Source organism: Euprymna scolopes, chromosome 6, assembly GCF_053919585.1.
Source record: "Euprymna scolopes isolate OS-2025 chromosome 6, ASM5391958v1, whole genome shotgun sequence".
Classification (NCBI taxonomy): Eukaryota; Metazoa; Mollusca; class Cephalopoda; order Sepiida; family Sepiolidae; genus Euprymna; species Euprymna scolopes.
In genome coordinates, this window is record NC_136487.1 from 104,911,588 (window position 1) to 104,929,602 (window position 18,015).

The 18,015-nt window shown below is 30.4% G+C and overlaps 1 protein-coding gene across 3 annotated transcripts in view; it reads right to left on the bottom strand.

Moving 5' to 3' along the window:
- Positions 1–18,015, bottom strand: part of LOC145277833 (protein cereblon-like) — a 189,422-nt gene that overhangs the window by 1,396 nt on the left and 170,011 nt on the right. The window lies entirely within an intron of this gene.

Sequence of the window (18,015 nt, forward strand, 5' to 3'; positions counted from 1 at the left end):
TTCTCACCAGAAGAGGAGAAAAAGCCGGCATTATAGAAAAGTGATAATAAAAAGACAACACAGACTTTAAAAATATTCAGATAAGAAATGAAAAACTGATGCAATGACATAAAGGAGAAAAACATAAAAAGAAAATTTAAAAAATAAACGAATGGGTAATGAAGTAATCAGAAAAAAATCAGAAAAAAAATAACTAGAAAAAATCTAAACAGAAAATAAACAAATATATATATACAAAGGAAATAATAAAATAGGAAGGAATAAAATATATAAATAAACATGAAAAATAAAAATTGAATAAATAAATTAAAAAAACAAACAAACAAAGTTTATGAGTAAATCAACTCAAGTCCTTGCAGGGTTAATCTGAATGAAAGGGGAGTACTCCAAAAAATAAAAATAAAATGACTTGAAAGTCAATATCCGATTTATTCAAAAATAAAATAATCTCAAAGATATTTTTTGATGTCTGACTTCTTTCTTCTTCAGCATCTTTTCAAATCATTATTTGAAAAGATGCTGAAAAAGAAATCCATTATCATGTTCCTTGTTACTAAGATCCTTACAAAAAATTGTGAATCAGTATTAGATTTGCATAAATTGTATGTTCATGCACATCAAGAAGTTTTTAAAAGATGCAGTGATAATTCAAAGAATAGTGCACAATACAAATGTTGGGATTTTATGTTCAGCAAATGCGAATTATAAATTAAAAAAAAAAAAAGAAGAAAAAAACAACTATAATTTTGAGGAAAAACTGTTCAAGATGAAAATTATAAATAACCCAAAAAGAAAATGTAGAAAATAAAAAATAATCAAATTGGCTTAAAAATAAAGGCGAAATTTTTAAAAATATTATTTTATTCTATGTGTGTGTGTGTGTGTGTGTGTGTGTGTGTGTGTGTGTGTGTGTGTGTGTGCACACAGGTTATTTCCTAGATTTTGTTCACCAATAGGTTTGGTTTCTATTTTTATGGTAGCACCATTTCAGGGGGGGGGGAGCAATCACCAAATTCTAGGCCCCGCCAACAGAGCGACAAGGCTTGTGATGAATATCCATAGTCCACTTGGGAATGCTGATCACCTTATGATAATGGTAGATATCACCCTAAATTCTGACACTAAGCTGAAGAGTTGTTGCTACAAAAGAACTGATTGAGAATTCAAAGACACGCTATGAATTAAAATCTTTTCTCTCCCTGCACAAATGAGACAACTGAATGGATCAAAGCAGTGAAGCACATTTCTCCACGCTTTCCAATAGTACACTTTAACCTGTGTGTTCCGTAGATTCAGATACAAACAGGCAAAAATTTATGGCATCGTTAAATCATTGCAACCAAAAGAAGGTATACCAAGAAGACCAGTTGCGATTTCTGGAAAATGTATAAGAGTGTAGTGGATTATGGGCCATCAACAATTTACTCACTATTGAACCTTCATGATGGCAACTGATAAGGTTGAATTGCTTGCCCAGCACTTCATATTGACCCTAGACACTCTCTTTTAAATTTTGCACTGTGGATAGAAACACACTTGATGATCTGATTATTACCCCTTCCCATGTCCAGGATATCATAAAAAACCTACACACCACTAAGACATGTGGGCCTGATCTTATCGATGCTAAATTGTTTCAAAAGTAAAGCCTCCTATTCTTTTAACTCAAAAAGTTGAAGAGCTACCAAGACAGGAGTGGTACCATTAAAACAAGCAACCTTTTGTGCTCCAGAATTTATTTTTCTACATAGTTACCACTATTCTCAATGCATTTTTGCCAGGAATTCAATGAGGCATCTCTATTTGTGATGCACATCCATGACAGAGGTTGCTTTCTTAGAATCTCACATCATCAATACTAGCAATGGACAGATGAAATTTTCAGATCATGAATGCATAACAATGTAATTTGCAATCGCCTCTAATACATTCGGATGGAATAAAAAATAGGAGACATTACTTTTAGAATGCCCCTCATAATAAAGAAATGTCTCCAAACTCTACAACAAATGCTGAATTTTGCTTTCCAGATACCTGGAAAACTATTTCTGTGGTACAAGTATTCAAGAAATTTAGTGAAAGAACCGACTGCTTCATTATCGTTCCATTAGTCTCCTCCTCTCTTTATGAACATTTTTGAATCATTAATCAGTTTAATGATAACTCATCACCTCGTAAATGCTTAACTTCATTCGGACTGACAAGCATAGATTTACTAGGCAAGCCCATCCTACTGCACATCTAATGATCATCTCCAAACACATATACACTGGTCTAGGCAGGTGAAGTTTGGATGGTAACCTTTAATCTATATAATACTAAAAGTCTATGGATCTTGTATGTTTGCAATCAGATTTCCGGTTTTCAACATCCGGTTGCGCATGCGTAAATAGCAACGTCTTCAATCCGTTATTCCAATTCCGGAATTTTTATATCGCTTTTAATACAAACAATTTCATTTAATTTGATCAAATAGTTTTTTGTTTTTTTTTAACGGCTAAAAACATTCAACTTCGTAAAGTCTGTCGCAGTTTCAAAAAAACTTCTCCCTTTTAAAAAAACAAAAGTAAACAAACAAGAAAAACAACACTCATTATTAATAGAAACAGCGGCGGTGAAAGAAAACACCTCTCACTTTCCCTCTAATAGATTTCAACACTCCTACTCCCTCTGTTTTCGTTACGTACGCGAGAAATCTTTAATTCATGTCATTATAAATAAATAATTTTATAAAATCAACCGTAGTTTTTTGTTTTTTTTTAACGGCTAAAAACATTCAACTTCGTAAAGTCTGTCGCAGTTTCAAAAAAACTTCTCCCTTTTAAAAAACAACACTCATTATTAATAGAAACAGCGGCGGTGAAAGAAAACACCTCTCACTTTCACTCTCATAGATTTCAACACTCCTACTCCCTCTGTTTTCGTTACGTACGCGAGAAATAGTTACGTGTATGTGTGAGAGAGAAAAAAAGGGAGCGATGTAAAACTGGATAGTTAAGCGAAAGGAAAACATAAAAGTTTTTTTAAAACACTCAAATTGTACAAAAAATGTTGTAAATAGAAAAGTATTGTCTTAGTTTTAGTGACCTTATTATTAGCATATGAATACAATATTTATTTTCTGTACAATAAGTGCTTAAGCACCCGTGCTTTTCAGCGATACATATTCAATAAAATAAATTGATTAATATAATTAATCTGGATATAAGAGAGTTAGAACCTGATAAGAAGTCTCAATTAAGCAAAAGGATAACAAAAGTTTTCTTTAAAAAAAATTAATTGTACAAAAAATGTAAATAGAAAAGAATTGTCTTAATTTTATTGACCTTATTATTAACATACAAATTAAATATTTTACACAATGGGTACTGAATGTTTGCTTAAATTAAATGAAAAAAGTTACATTTTATTTTCATTTTCTATTTAAAAAGCCATTATTAACATGTGGAGAGTGTTTTTTTTATTATTCTGTACTTTCAACTAACAATTTCATTTAAAAGATGATATATGAAAATTTGAATTTAACTATAATAAGGATTATGATACCTGTTCAGTGCATATTTACCTATAAGTATGACCAACCACTTATAATTCAGTAACTGTAATTTAAAAAAAAATAACAATTATAATAAACAGAACGACTCATAGAAATCTATCTATATTCTTTTTTCATTTTAATATACTTTCATAGAAATGCTTCTGTTATGTAAAAAAAAACTATTTTCTTTATGCCACAAGTGTCACGCTCATACATGAATTCCATAGCTAATATAACGTACTGACCCAACGGGTCACGGGTGGTCTAGTATAATATATATACAAGGTCTGGCATGAAAGTCTGAAAATCAATTCATACAAAATTACTGGACAAATATTTAATGTAATCAAATCCTTCTTAGCTAAAAGACAAATCCAGATTGACCTCGATGACATTGATTGATACAAAATGACATTGATTCTTGGACCTTTATTATTCCTGATATTCATAAATGATTTTCCTGATGAAATTATGTTTAAGATGGTATATTTACTAATGACACAACACTATTTTAGAGGTGGGCAGAACAAACACACCCATATCAGAACCCTTAGAAAAGGATCTCCAGTCTGTAGTGGATTGGGGATATAAATTGACAGTAACATTTTAATGCTGCTTTCTTTTATCAAACCTTTTTAACCACTGATTACCAGAGCTACCTACCTGAAAGTTCATCATTTAAACATCTCAAGCTAACATTTATAGGTAACAAAAATTGGAATATATAGAAGACATTTGCCAAGGTTGCTGCAAAGAAGCTTGGCTCCCTCTAATACACCAGAAATCTTTTCACTTTTCAGTATCCTATATCAATGTCATACACTATCTCCTTTCATCCTTTTTTTTTTCTTTAGCAAGCTTAGTATAACCAAAGCACTATAGAAAAGAAAGAGGGAAGTAGTGGATGAAAAAGAAAAAAACTAGGTATGTGATGAGTAGATGACAATGAGACTTGAGGTGCAAAGTTTGAAAGATGAATTTAGAAGAAAATGATGCGGAGTTGAACCATATATTCTGTTTTACTGGAAATAAATAAATATATATACAATGATGACGAATGATCCAACTTATCAAAAATGGATCGTTAGGCATTTAATTTGGTTCACAACGGAAACCAGTGAAACTAACAGTTAAGTATTACTTGAATTTCATGCACACTATCACAAGAAAAAGCTTATGCACACTTACACACTATCCAAAAAAAAATTTATGCGCACTTACACACAATCCAAAGAAAAAATTATGCACACTTACACACTATCCAAAGAACAATTTATGCACTCTTACACACTATCCAAAAAAAAATTTATGCACTCTTACACACTATCCAAAAAAAAATTTATGCACTATTACACATTATCCAAAGAAAAATTTATGCACACTTACACACTATCCAAAAAAAATTTATGCACTCTTACACACTATCGAAAAAAACATTTATGCACTCTTACACACTATCCAAAAAAAAATTTATGCACACTTACACACTATCCAAAAAAAATTTATGCACTCTTACACACTATCCAAAAAAAAAATTTATGCACTCTTACACACTATCCAAAAAACAATTTATGCACTCTTACACACTATCCAAAAAAAATTTATGCACTCTTACACACTATCGAAAAAAACATTTATGCACTCTTACACACTATCCAAAAAAAAATTTATGCACACTTACACACTATCCAAAAAAAATTTATGCACTCTTACACACTATCCAAAAAAAAAATTTATGCACTCTTACACACTATCCAAAAAACAATTTATGCACTCTTACACACTCTCCAAAAAAAAAATTATGCACTCTTACACACTCTCCCCAAAAAAAATTATGCACTGTTACACACTATCCAAAGAAAAATTTATGCACTCTTACACACTATCCAAAAAAAAAATTATGCACTCTTACACACTATCCAAAAAATAATTTATGCACTCTTACACACTCTCCAAAGAAAAATCTATGCACTCTTACACACTCTCCAAAAAAAGATTTATGCACTCTTACACACTATCCAAAGAAAAATTTATTCACTCTTACACACTATCTAAAGAAAAATTTATGCACTCTTACACACTATCCAAAGAAAAATTTATGCACTCTAACAAAATCTCCAAAGAAAAATTTATGCACTCTTACACATTATCCAAAGAAAAATCTATGCACTCTTAGACACTATCCAAAGAAAAATTTATGCACTCTTACACACTATCCAAAGAAAAATTTATGCACTCTTACACACTATCCAAAGAAAAATTTATGCACTCTTACACACTCTCCAAGGAAAAATTTATGCACTCTCACACACTCTCCAAAGAAAAATTTATGCACTCTTACACATTATCCAAAGAAAAATTTATGCACTCTTACACATTATCCAAAGAAAAATTTATGCACTCTTACACATTATCCAAAGAAAAATTTATGCACTCTTACACACTCTCCAAAGAAAAATTTATGCACTCTTACACACTATCCAAAGAAAAATTTATGCACTCTTACACACTATCCAAAGAAAAATTTATGCACTCTTACACACTATCCAAAGAAAAATTTATGCACTCTTACACACTATCTAAAGAAAAATTTATGCACTCTTACACACTATCCAAAGTAAAAATTATGCACTCTTACACACTATCCAAAGAAACAATTTATGCACTCTTACACACTATCCAAAGAAACAATTTATGCACTCTTACACACTATCCAAAGAAAAATTTATGCACTCTTACACATTATCCAAAGAAAAATTTATGCACTCTTACACACTATCCAAAGAAAAATTTATGCACTCTTACACACTATCCAAAGTAAAATTTATGCACTCTTACACACTATCCAAAGAAATAATTTATGCACTCTTACACACTATCCAAAGAAAAATTTATGCACTCTTACACACTATCTAAAGAAAAATTTATGCACTCTTACACACTATCCAAAGTAAAAATTATGCACCCTTACACACTATCCAAAGAAAAATTTATGCACTCTTACACACTATCCAAGGAAAAATTTATGCACTCTTACACACTATCCAAAGAAAAATTTATGCACTCTTACACATTATCCAAAGAAAAATTTATGCACTCTTACACACTATCCAAAGAAAAAATTTATGCACTCTTACACACTATCCAAAGAAAAATTTATGCACTCTTACACATTATCCAAAGAAAAATTTATGCACTCTTACACACTATCCAAAGAAAAATTTATGCACTCTTACACACTATCCAAAGTAAAAATTATGCACCCTTACACACTATCCAAAGAAATAATTTATGCACTCTTACACACTATCCAAAGAAAAAATTTATGCACTCTTACACACTATCCAAAGAAAAATTTATGCACTCTTACACATTATCCAAAGAAAAATTTATGCACTCTTACACACTATCCAAAGAAAAATTTATGCACTCTTAGACACTATCTAAAGAAAAATTTATGCACTCTTACACACTATCCAAAGAAAAATTTATGCACTCTTACACACTATCCAAAGAAAAATTTATGCACTCTTACACATTATCCAAAGAAAAATTTATGCACTCTTACACATTATCCAAAGAAAAATTTATGCACTCTTACACATTATCCAAAGAAAAAATTATGCACTCTTACACACTCTCCAAAGAAAAATTTATGCACTCTTACACACTATCCAAAGAAAAATTTATGCACTCTTACACACTATCCAAAGAAAAATTTATGCACTCTTACACACTATCCAAAGAAAAATTTATGCACTCTTACACACTATCCAAAGAAAAATTTATGCACTCTTACACACTATCCAAAGTAAAAATTATGCACTCTTACACACTATCCAAAGAAAAAATTTATGCACTCTTACACACTATCCAAAGAAAAATTTATGCACTCTTACACACTATCCAAAGTAAAAATTATGCACTTTTACACACTATCCAAAGCAAAAATTTATGCACTCTTACACACTATCCAAAGAAAAAATTTATGCACTCTTACACACTATCCAAAGAAAAATTTATGCACTCTTACACATTATCCAAAGAAAAATTTATGCACTCTTACACACTATCCAAAGAAAAATTTATGCACTCTTAGACACTATCTAAAGAAAAATTTATGCATCCTTACACACTATCCAAAGAAAAATTTATGCACTCTTACACATTATCACAAGAAAAATTTATGCAGTCTTACACACTATCCAAAGAAAAATTTATGCACTCTTACAGACTATCCAAAGAAAAATTTATGCACTCTTACACACTATCCAAAGAAAAATTTATGCACTCTTACACACTATCCAAAGAAAAATTTATGCACTCTTACACACTATCCAAAGTAAAAATTATGCACACTTACACACTATCCAAAGAAAAAATTTATGCACTCTTACACACTATCCAAAGAAAAAATTTATGCACTCTTACACACTATCCAAAGAAAAATTTATGCACTCTTACACATTATCCAAAGAAAAATTTATGCACTCTTACACACTATCCAAAGAAAAATTTACGCACTCTTACACACTATCCAAAGTAAAAATTATGCACTCTTACACACTATCCAAAGAATAATTTATGCACTCTTACACACTATCCAAAGAAAAAATTTATGCACTCTTACACACTATCCAAAGAAAAATTTATGCACTCTTACACATTATCCAAAGAAAAATTTATGCACTCTTACACACTATCCAAAGAAAAATTTATGCACTCTTAGACACTATCTAAAGAAAAATTTATGCACTCTTACACACTATCCAAAGAAAAATTTATGCACTCTTACACACTATCCAAAGAAAAAATTATGCACTCTTACACACTATCCAAAGCTAAAATTTATGCACTCTTACACACTATCCAAAGAAAAAATTTATGCACTCTTACAAACTATCCAAAGAAAAATTTATGCACTCTTAAACACTTTCCAAAGAAAAATTTATGCACACTTACCCACTATCCAAAGAAAAATTTATGCACTCGTACACACTATCCAAAGAAAAATTTATGCACTCTTAGACATAATCTAAAGAAAAATTTATGCACTCTTACACACTATCCAAAGAAAAATTTATGCACTCTTACACACTATCCAAAGAAAAATTTATGCACACTTACCCACTATCCAAAGAAAAATTTATGCACTCTTACACACTATCCAAAGAAAAATTTATGCACTCTTAGACACTATCTAAAGAAAAATTTATGCACTCTTACACACTATCCAAAGAAAAATTTATGCACTCTTACACACTATCCAAAGAAAAATTTATGCACTCTTACACACTATCCAAAGAAAAATTTATGCACTCTTACACACTATCCAAAGCAAAAATTTATGCACTCTTACACACTATCCAAAGAAAAATGTATGCACTCTTACACACTATCCAAAGAAAAATTTATGCACTCTTACACACTATCCAAAGAAAAATTTATGCACTCTTACACACTATCCAAAGTAAAAATTATGCACACTTACACACTATCCAAAGAAAAAATTTATGCACTCTTACACACTATCCAAAGAAAAAATTTATGCACTCTTACACACTATCCAAAGAAAAATTTATGCACTCTTACACATTATCCAAAGAAAAATTTATGCACTCTTACACACTATCCAAAGAAAAATTTATGCACTCTTACACACTATCCAAAGTAAAAATTTATGCACTCTTACACACTATCCAAAGAATAATTTATGCACTCTTACACACTATCCAAAGAAAAAATTTATGCACTCTTACACACTATCCAAAGAAAAATTTATGCACTCTTACACATTATCCAAAGAAAAATTTATGCACTCTTACACACTATCCAAAGAAAAATTTATGCACTCTTAGACACTATCTAAAGAAAAATTTATGCACTCTTACACACTATCCAAAGAAAAATTTATGCACTCTTACACACTATCCAAAGAAAAATTTATGCACTCTTACACACTATCCAAAGCTAAAATTTATGCACTCTTACACACTATCCAAAGAAAAAATTTATGCACTCTTACAAACTATCCAAAGAAAAATTTATGCACTCTTAAACACTTTCCAAAGAAAAATTTATGCACACTTACCCACTATCCAAAGAAAAATTTATGCACTCGTACACACTATCCAAAGAAAAATTTATGCACTCTTAGACATAATCTAAAGAAAAATTTATGCACTCTTACACACTATCCAAAGAAAAATTTATGCACTCTTACACACTATCCAAAGAAAAATTTATGCACACTTACCCACTATCCAAAGAAAAATTTATGCACTCTTACACACTATCCAAAGAAAAATTTATGCACTCTTAGACACTATCTAAAGAAAAATTTATGCACTCTTACACACTATCCAAAGAAAAATTTATGCACTCTTACACACTATCCAAAGAAAAATTTATGCACTCTTACACACTATCCAAAGAAAAATTTATGCACTCTTACACACTATCCAAAGCAAAAATTTATGCACTCTTACACACTATCCAAAGAAAAATGTATGCACTCTTACACACTATCCAAAGAAAAATTTATGCACTCTTACACACTATCCAAAGAAAAATTTATGCACTCTTACACACTATCCAAAGTAAAAATTATGCACACTTACACACTATCCAAAGAAAAAATTTATGCACTCTTACACACTATCCAAAGAAAAAATTTATGCACTCTTACACACTATCCAAAGAAAAATTTATGCACTCTTACACATTATCCAAAGAAAAATTTATGCACTCTTACACACTATCCAAAGAAAAATTTATGCACTCTTACACACTATCCAAAGTAAAAATTTATGCACTCTTACACACTATCCAAAGAATAATTTATGCACTCTTACACACTATCCAAAGAAAAAATTTATGCACTCTTACACACTATCCAAAGAAAAATTTATGCACTCTTACACATTATCCAAAGAAAAATTTATGCACTCTTACACACTATCCAAAGAAAAATTTATGCACTCTTAGACACTATCTAAAGAAAAATTTATGCACTCTTACACACTATCCAAAGAAAAATTTATGCACTCTTACACACTATCCAAAGAAAAATTTATGCACTCTTACACACTATCCAAAGCTAAAATTTATGCACTCTTACACACTATCCAAAGAAAAAATTTATGCACTCTTACAAACTATCCAAAGAAAAATTTATGCACTCTTAAACACTTTCCAAAGAAAAATTTATGCACACTTACCCACTATCCAAAGAAAAATTTATGCACTCGTACACACTATCCAAAGAAAAATTTATGCACTCTTAGACATAATCTAAAGAAAAATTTATGCACTCTTACACACTATCCAAAGAAAAATTTATGCACTCTTACACACTATCCAAAGAAAAATTTATGCACACTTACCCACTATCCAAAGAAAAATTTATGCACTCTTACACACTATCCAAAGAAAAATTTATGCACTCTTAGACACTATCTAAAGAAAAATTTATGCACTCTTACACACTATCCAAAGAAAAATTTATGCACTCTTACACACTATCCAAAGAAAAATTTATGCACTCTTACACACTTTCCAAAGAAAAATTTATGCACTCTTACACACTATCCAAAGCAAAAATTTATGCACTCTTACACACTATCCAAAGAAAAATGTATGCACTCTTACACACTATCCAAAGAAAAATTTATGCACTCTTACACACTATCCAAAGAAAAATTTATGCACTCTTACACACTATCCAAAGAAAAATTTATGCACTCTTACACACTATCCAAAGAAAAATTTATGCACTCTTACACACTATCCAAAGAAATATTTATGCACTCTTACACACTATCCAAAGAAAAATTTATGCACTCTTACACACTATCCAAAGAAAACTTTATGCACTCTTACACACTATCCAAAGAAAAATTTATGCACTCTCACACACTATCCAAAGAAAAATTTATGCACACTTACCCACTATCCAAAGAAAAATTGATGCACTCTTACACACTATACAAAGAAAAATTTATGCACTCTAACAAAATCTCCAATGAAAAATTTATGCACTCTTACACACTATCCAAAGTAAAAATTATGCACTCTTACACACTATCCAAAGCAAAAATTTATGCACTCTTACACATTATCCAAAGTAAAATTTATGCACTCTTACACACTATCCAAAGAAACATTTATGCACTCTTACACACTATCCAAAGTAAAAATTATGCACTCTTACACACTATCCAAAGAAATAATTTATGCACTCTTACACACTATCCAAAGAAAACATTTATGCACTCTTACACACTATCCAAAGAAAAATTTATGCACTCTTACACATTATCCATAGAAAAATTTATGCACTCTTACACACTATCCAAAGAAAAATTTATGCACTCTTAGACACTATCTAAAGAAAAATTTATGCACTCTTACACACTATCCAAAGAAAAATTTATGCACTCTTACACACTATCCAAAGAAAAATTTATGCACTCTTACACATTATCCAAAGAAAAATTTATGCACTCTTACACATTATCCAAAGAAAAATTTATGCACTCTTACACATTATCCAAAGAAAAATTTATGCACTCTTACACACTCTCCAAAGAAAAATTTATGCACTCTTACACACTATCCAAAGAAAAATTTATGCACTCTTACACACTATCCAAAGAAAAATTTATGCACTCTTACACACTATCCAAAGAAAAATTTATGCACTCTTACACACTATCCAAAGAAACACTTATGCACTCTTACACACTATCCAAAGTAAAAATTATGCACTCTTACACACTATCCAAAGAAAAAATTTATGCACTCTTACACACTATCCAAAGAAAAAATTTATGCACTCTTACACACTATCCAAAGAAAAATTTATGCACTCTTACACATTATCCAAAGAAAAATTTATGCACTCTTACACACTATCCAAAGAAAAATTTATGCACTCTTACACACTTTCCAAAGAAAAATTTATGCACACTTACACACTATCCAAAGAAAAATTTATGCACTCTTACACACTATCCAAAGAAAAATTTATGCACTCTTAGACACTATCTAAAGAAAAATTTATGCACTCTTACACACTATCCAAAGAAAAATTTATGCACTCTTAGACACTATCCAAAGAAAAATTTATGCACTCTTACACACTTTCCAAAGAAAAATTTATGCACACTTACCCACTATCCAAAGAACAATTTATGCACTCTTACACACTATCCAAAGAAAAATTTATGCACTCTTAGACACTATCTAAAGAAAAATTTATGCACTCTTACACACTATCCAAAGAAAAATTTATGCACTCTTAGACACTATCTAAAGAAAAATTTATGCACTCTTACACACTATCCAAAGAAAAATTTATGCACTCTTAGACACTATCTAAAGAAAAATTTATGCACTCTTACACACTATCCAAAGAAAAATTTATGCACTCTTACACACTATCCAAAGAAAAATTTATGCACTCTTACACACTATCCAAAGAAAAATTTATGCACTCTTACACATTATCCAAAGAAAAATCTATGCACTCTTACACATTATCCAAAGAAAAATTTATGCACCCTTACACATTATCCAAAGAAAAATTTATGCACTCTTACACACTCTCCAAAGAAAAATTTATGCACTCTTACATACTATCCTAAGAAAAATTTATGCACTCTTACACACTATCCAAAGAAAAATTTATGCACTCTAACACACTATCCAAAGTAAAAATTATGCACTCTTACCTACTATCCAAAGAAAAAATTTATGCACTCTTACACACTATCCAAAGAAAAAATTTATGCACTCTTACACACTATCCAAAGAAAAATTTATGCACTCTTACACATTATCCAAAGAAAAATTTATGCACTCTTACACACTATCCAAAGAAAAATTTATGCACTCTTACACACTTTCCAAAGAAAAATTTATGCACACTTACCCACTATCCAAAGAAAAATTTATGCACACTTACCCACTATCCAAAGAAAAATTTATGCACTCTTACACACTATCCAAAGAAAAATTTATGCACTCTTAGACACTATCTAAAGAAAAATTTATGCACTCTTACACACTATCCAAAGAAAAATTTATGCACTCTTACACACTATCCAAAGAAAAATTTATGCACACTTACCCACTATCCAAAGAAAAATTTATGCACTCTTACACACTATCCAAAGAAAAATTTATGCACTCTTAGACACTATCTAAAGAAAAATTTATTCACTCTTACACACTATCCAAAGAAGAATTTATGCACTCTTACACACTATCCAAAGCAAAAATTTATGCACTCTTACACACTATCCAAAAAAAAATTTATGCACTCTTACACACTATCCAAAGAAAAATTTATGCACTCTTACACACTATCCAAAGAAAAATTTATGCACTCTTACACACTATCCAAAGAAAAATTTATGCACTCTTACACACTATCCAAAGAAAACTTTATGCACACTTACCCACTATCCAAAGAAAAATTTATGCACTCTTACACACTATCCAAAGAAAAATTTATGCACTCTTACACACTATCCAAAGAAAAATTTATGCACTCTTGGACACTATCTAAAGAAAAATTTATGCACTCTTACACACTATCCAAAGAAAAATTTATGCACACTTACCCACTATCCAAAGAAAAATTTATGCACTCTTACACACTATCCAAAGAAAAATTTATGCACTCTTACACACTATCCAAAGGAAAAATTTATGCACTCTTACACACTATCCAAAGAAAAATTTATGCACTCTTAGACACTATCTAAAGAAAAATTTATGCACTCTTACACACTATCCAAAGAAAAATTTATGCACTCTTACACACTATCCAAAGAAAAATTTATGCACTCTTACACACTATCCAAAGAAAAATTTATGCACTCTTACACACTATCCAAAGAAAAATTTATGCACTCTTACACATTATCCAAAGAAAAATCTATGCACTCTTACACATTATCCAAAGAAAAATTTATGCACTCTTACACATTATCCAAAGCAAAATTTATGCACTCTTACACACTCTCCAAAGAAAAATTTATGCACTCTTACACACTATCCAAAGAAAAATTTATGCACTCTTACACACTACCCAAAGAAAAATTTATGCACACTTACCCATTATCCAAAGAAAAATTTATGCACTCTTACACACTATCCAAAGAAAAATTTATGCACTCTTAGACACTATCTAAAGAAAAATTTATGCACTCTTACACACTATCCAAAGAAAAATTTATGCACTCTTACACACTATCCAAAGAAAAATTTATGCACTCTTACACATTATCCAAAGAAAAATTTATGCACTCTTACACATTATCCAAAGAAAAATTTATGCACTCTTACACATTATCCAAAGAAAAATTTATGCACTCTTACACACTCTCCAAAGAAAAATTTATGCACTCTTACACACTATCCAAAGAAAAATTTATGCACTCTTACACATTATCCAAAGAAAAATTTATGCACTCTTACACACTATCCAAAGAAAAATTTATGCACTCTTACACACTATCCAAAGAAACACTTATGCACTCTTACACACTATCCAAAGTAAAAATTATGCACTCTTACACACTATCCAAAGAAAAAATTTATGCACTCTTACACACTATCCAAAGAAAAAATTTATGCACTCTTACACACTATCCAAAGAAAAATTTATGCACTCTTACACATTATCCAAAGAAAAATTTATGCACTCTTACACACTATCCAAAGAAAAATTTATGCACTCTTACACACTTTCCAAAGAAAAATTTATGCACACTTACACACTATCCAAAGAAAAATTTATGCACTCTTACACACTATCCAAAGAAAAATTTATGCACTCTTAGACACTATCTAAAGAAAAATTTATGCACTCTTACACACTATCCAAAGAAAAATTTATGCACTCTTAGACACTATCCAAAGAAAAATTTATGCACTCTTACACACTTTCCAAAGAAAAATTTATGCACACTTACCCACTATCCAAAGAAAAATTTATGCACTCTTACACACTATCCAAAGAAAAATTTATGCACTCTTAGACACTATCTAAAGAAAAATTTATGCACTCTTACACACTATCCAAAGAAAAATTTATGCACTCTTAGACACTATCTAAAGAAAAATTTATGCACTCTTACACACTATCCAAAGAAAAATTTATGCACTCTTAGACACTATCTAAAGAAAAATTTATGCACTCTTACACACTATCCAAAGAAAAATTTATGCACTCTTACACACTATCCAAAGAAAAATTTATGCACTCTTACACACTATCCAAAGAAAAATTTATGCACTCTTACACATTATCCAAAGAAAAATCTATGCACTCTTACACATTATCCAAAGAAAAATTTATGCACCCTTACACATTATCCAAAGAAAAATTTATGCACTCTTACACACTCTCCAAAGAAAAATTTATGCACTCTTACATACTATCCTAAGAAAAATTTATGCACTCTTACACACTATCCAAAGAAAAATTTATGCACTCTAACACACTATCCAAAGTAAAAATTATGCACTCTTACACACTATCCAAAGAAAAAATTTATGCACTCTTACACACTATCCAAAGAAAAAATTTATGCACTCTTACACACTATCCAAAGAAAAATTTATGCACTCTTACACATTATCCAAAGAAAAATTTATGCACTCTTACACACTATCCAAAGAAAAATTTATGCACTCTTACACACTTTCCAAAGAAAAATTTATGCACACTTACCCACTATCCAAAGAAAAATTTATGCACACTTACCCACTATCCAAAGAAAAATTTATGCACTCTTACACACTATCCAAAGAAAAATTTATGCACTCTTAGACACTATCTAAAGAAAAATTTATGCACTCTTACACACTATCCAAAGAAAAATTTATGCACTCTTACACACTATCCAAAGAAAAATTTATGCACACTTACCCACTATCCAAAGAAAAATTTATGCACTCTTACACACTATCCAAAGAAAAATTTATGCACTCTTAGACACTATCTAAAGAAAAATTTATTCACTCTTACACACTATCCAAAGAAGAATTTATGCACTCTTACACACTATCCAAAGCAAAAATTTATGCACTCTTACACACTATCCAAAAAAAAATTTATGCACTCTTACACACTATCCAAAGAAAAATTTATGCACTCTTACACACTATCCAAAGAAAAATTTATGCACTCTTACACACTATCCAAAGAAAAATTTATGCACTCTTACACACTATCCAAAGAAAACTTTATGCACACTTACCCACTATCCAAAGAAAAATTTATGCACTCTTACACACTATCCAAAGAAAAATTTATGCACTCTTACACACTATCCAAAGAAAAATTTATGCACTCTTAGACACTATCTAAAGAAAAATTTATGCACTCTTACACACTATCCAAAGAAAAATTTATGCACACTTACCCACTATCCAAAGAAAAATTTATGCACTCTTACACACTATCCAAAGAAAAATTTATGCACTCTTACACACTATCCAAAGGAAAAATTTATGCACTCTTACACACTATCCAAAGAAAAATTTATGCACTCTTAGACACTATCTAAAGAAAAATTTATGCACTCTTACACACTATCCAAAGAAAAATTTATGCACTCTTACACACTATCCAAAGAAAAATTTATGCACTCTTACACACTATCCAAAGAAAAATTTATGCACTCTTACACACTATCCAAAGAAAAATTTATGCACTCTTACACATTATCCAAAGAAAAATCTATGCACTCTTACACATTATCCAAAGAAAAATTTATGCACTCTTACACTTTATCCAAAGCAAAATTTATGCACTCTTACACACTCTCCAAAGAAAAATTTATGCACTCTTACACACTATCCAAAGAAAAATTTATGCACTCTTACACACTACCCAAAGAAAAATTTATGCACACTTACCCATTATCCAAAGAAAAATTTATGCACTCTTACACACTATCCAAAGAAAAATTTATGCACTCTTAGACACTATCTAAAGAAAAATTTATGCACTCTTACACACTATCCAAAGAAAAATTTATGCACTCTTACACACTATCCAAAGAAAAATTTATGCACTCTTACACACTATCCAAAGCAAAAATTTATGCACTCTTACACACTATCCAAAAAAAAATTTATGCACTCTTACACACTATCAAAAGAAAAATTTATGCACTCTTACACACTATCCAAAGAAAAATTTATGCACTCTTACACACTATCCAAAGAAAAACTTATGCACTCTTACACACTATCCAAAGAAAAATTTATGCACTCTTACACACTATCCAAAGCAAAAATTTATGCACTCTTACACACTATCCAAAAAAAAATTTATGCACTCTTACACACTCTCCAAAGAAAAATTTATGCACTCTTACACACTATCCAAAGAAAGATTTATGCACTCTTACACACTATCCAAAGAAAAATTTATGCACTCTTACACACTATCCAAA